This window comes from Nothobranchius furzeri, chromosome 2, assembly GCF_043380555.1.
Source record: "Nothobranchius furzeri strain GRZ-AD chromosome 2, NfurGRZ-RIMD1, whole genome shotgun sequence".
In the NCBI taxonomy this organism is placed as follows: Eukaryota; Metazoa; Chordata; class Actinopteri; order Cyprinodontiformes; family Nothobranchiidae; genus Nothobranchius; species Nothobranchius furzeri.
Genome location: NC_091742.1, coordinates 44,667,499 through 44,671,083, shown reverse-complemented (window position 1 = coordinate 44,671,083; position 3,585 = coordinate 44,667,499). Strand labels below are relative to the sequence as shown.

Here is a 3,585-nt window from a genome sequence, read left to right as displayed (position 1 = left end):
CACTCCCCCCTCAGAGTCTTACTCCACCCACGTATCAATTTTAAAAACTGCAACATTAGTAGGCGTTGCCTGGAGGACCGAGAGGGCGGAGCCGCGGCAGTGACGAAGACGACGGCTAACTAGACGATGCTAGCTCCCTTCACTCTGAGCAGTCATTAGAAGTGGAGGACGTTTCTCCCCCTCCTTACACAGACACTCGAGAAGAAACGGACCAAGTCTATTTGGAGGAGACAAGCGGACCTGAGCCTTATTGTTTTGAGCTTGTGAGTTGCCTGAAACTACAGGAACCGACCCAACAGAACCATCTCTGAATGTAAGTAGCCGTTAGCCATAGCATCAGATTAGCTGCAGGGTTTGTCTCCACGGCCCTAGAGCTAGTATTCAGCATGTGTTAGAGGTTTATCTGCTTCAACACACCTGGCTTTAATCAGCAACAAATAGCTGAGCTGCTTAACAGCTAATCTAACCTGTTAAAGCAGGAAAATCCACTGAAACGTGCTGGATAGCAGGTCTACAGGAGCCTTGGGCTTAAGTTACAGTCTGCTGCATAAAGTTATGAAAATATCCCTTGAGAAAATTATTCTGTAATGTGTTCAGCCCACTAAAACTGCCCTGATTTCATTATTTATTTACAAATAACAGCTGCTCTCTCGATTCTAGGTCCTCTGGTGTCTGCAGGTGGTCTCCTCTGCTGGTGTCGTCAGGATCAGGAGCTTCCAGAAGAATGTGCCTTTCAATGACACTTTCCCCCTTATTTGTTATATTAATTAAATAAATCTCAATTGATATATTTCCTATTTTTGTTCATGTCCATAAATACTTAAACATGCTTGAAATTAAAACGAGCTTTTAACAGTGAGGTGCTAGTTTAATTCATCACATTAGAGCTAGTTAAACATGCAACAATGTGATAATTCACTTAATGTAATTTATAAATATCCATTAAAATATCAAAACTGGAATCAAAATGAGATATTTGGCAGCACAAAAAACTTGTCAAACACAATATTTATTGTAATAATTGTGGGCAGACAGGAGACAGAGCTGTTGGAGGTTCTCAGTCATCGAAGGATGGCTGAAGGCTTTCCAGGAACAGGAGATGTGGTGTTGTCTCTTCTCTCTCTATTCTGCCAGATGAGCTGATAGGTTACAGGTGTGTGAGGACATCCTCATGCTGTCACAACCAGATGACAGGTGTGTGAGGACATCCTCATGCTGTCATAACCAGATGACAGGTGTGTGAGGACATCCTCATGCTGTCATAACCAGATGACAGGAGTTATCAGGTGATCAGCCAGGCTAATGATGAGGTGCAGAAAGAAAACAAATCATGCAGAAAGAAAACAAATCCAGGACAGTGTACAATAATATGTGGTGTTGCTCACCTTATGTGCTCTTATAGAGTTATTAACGTGTGCCTGCCTCATGGTGTAGAGTCCATATTTTGCTGAGTGTCCTGCAATAATGCAGGTTATTAGTTAATTTACTTTTGATAGCAAAAACAAAATATTTAATGTAAAAGTTATTTACCAGGTGAATCAGCTCACACGTCACCACCAACTGTCACAGGGCCAGAATCAGTAGCCTCCTTCATGATGTCATGATGTAATCACATGCTTATTTAATTGTTAATATCTTAAAAATTCTGAAATGTTTTAATTTTTTTTACCTTGAACAGTTCACTGAGCTTGCACTGTCACTGAGGTGGAAGCTGGAATCAACAGCAGACACCTCACATCGTGGTCTTTTCAGGGGGTGTGGACGCTGCTCTGGGACTCTCTGGAAGATGAATTTCTGTTATGGTCCCTGTGTCACAAGACACACTGAGGCTGTGAGCTCTTCTGGCTGGCTATGTACAAAAACAAAGAAGCAGCACATTTATAAATGTTTAAAAGAGCATAAAATCACGTGTAACAATAATCTGTAAAACAAATTAAAACTAGAAGGTAATAATAAAATGTTTACATAGAAGATTATTAAAAATAATTCACCTTTGCTACGCCGGTAAAGCTTCACATCAGCCTGGACAAGTGCATTCTTGCAGCTAAATCAGTCTGACAGCCAGTGTCTTGGGTAGATTTAGCCTGAAAAAAAAAATAGAAGCACATTGTTGTTGGGAGTTTATAAAGTCAGATAAAATACAAAAGAAACTGTCCTATATAGGCGCTTTATAACATTCCTAGTGTGTGATCGTTGTTATAACGTAAAAGTCAGTCACATATGATGTGGAGAGCCTGAAATGCGACCTCCTGAACAGAATTCCTCACAGAACCTGTTCACAAGCTGGATTTCACGCTGTAATGCTGTCTGTCAACTGGTGCTGCGTTAGTTAGAGCCACTGTTGCAGAATTACCGACTGACTAGCTAAAGGAGGTGAACCACGTCTCTCGGACTTTGCATTTAGGTAGGGAATTGTCTTTAGAAGATGTTAAAACTTTATTTAGCGTACTTACCTCAGACTGGAGCCCGCCGTGGTGGGGGAGCAGAGTCGGTGGGCTGCATCTAAATCGCGGAAGAGCCACGGTGGGCACAGCCTCCCTCTTCAAACGGAGAGTGCAGAATCGCGGGTAAAATGCTGGTTGCAAACTACAGCACCAGGCCGGAGTCCAGCGGAAAAGAGTGCAACCCCACAGAGCTACCGCAACCATACTACACTACACCATCTCACCATGCTAACACGATATGGAGCACTAAACCCGAACTACTTTCCTAATTACACTAACAGCCAAACACTAACTAAACTACAATATCCAACAGCCAAGCTAACACTAAATAAGTATGTATAACACTAAAAGCTATGCTAAAGACTAGGATATGCTAATGCTATATGCTAATGCTGAACTACGGCTAGCCTCCTACACTCGCTTGCAAATCCAACTCCCAACTGGCCGAGACGCTCGATCCTTTTATAACTTTGACACAGAGCTGCTACGTAGTACTCTACTGGTTTACGTAGTATCTTACTCTTTAGCCATTGGCTAAAATTTATTCAAAATGAGTCAAATTCTATGTTTTAAGCTGAAGGTGGAGCTATACTGTGGTATTTAGGCAGAATTTTTAATTTTTAAAGAAAATGCACCAAAATGCTAAAATAATGAATACACACATTTAAAACACTATTAGACACTCATTTATACAGTTCATCAGCAAAAAAAAAAAGTTAATTTAGACGTTGTCCAAAGGAAGCTACAACCTTTAAATAGTCCAGAAGTCAATTCCATCTGGCAGCCTGGCCAAACTAACTTCGCTGCGCCACTTGATCGCTGACAACCCTCGCCATCTGGGTACCGTAGCTCTTCGTACACTGGCATTGGATGGTTTATTGTTAACTTGATAACTAATTAAACCTCTCTACATTCAGCCAGATTATTTTATAAACCCAGACACCACATTCATTTCTAAGACTTTTGATAACATCTTAGATAATCTTTTGATAAAGTTTGGTTATTGTCTCAGTTGATATTACCTTAAATAATCATTTGTTATCATACAGGGCAACGGTGGCACAGGAGTTAAGTGCTCATCCCATAATCAGAAGGGTGCAGGTTCGAGCCTACTCGGGTTTTTGCTCTCGTTGTGTTCTTG

General features: G+C 41.1%; 1 long non-coding RNA gene across 3 annotated transcripts; it reads right to left on the bottom strand.

Annotated features, from left to right (window-relative positions):
* Window positions 1-1,118: 1,118 nt before the first annotated feature.
* On the bottom strand, window positions 1,119-2,300 carry LOC139066289 (uncharacterized). 3 transcript variants are annotated; one of them, XR_011519220.1, is made up of 4 exons: window positions 1,670-2,300; window positions 1,531-1,588; window positions 1,386-1,456; window positions 1,119-1,215 (listed from the first exon to the last, which is right to left on the bottom strand). It is a non-coding gene; the product is annotated as an uncharacterized lncRNA (long non-coding RNA). The 3 variants fall into 3 exon arrangements; XR_011519219.1 differs by having other exon boundaries at window positions 1,147-1,256; XR_011519218.1 differs by having other exon boundaries at window positions 1,147-1,299; window positions 1,670-2,298.
* Between the last annotated feature and the right edge of the window lie 1,285 nt (window positions 2,301-3,585).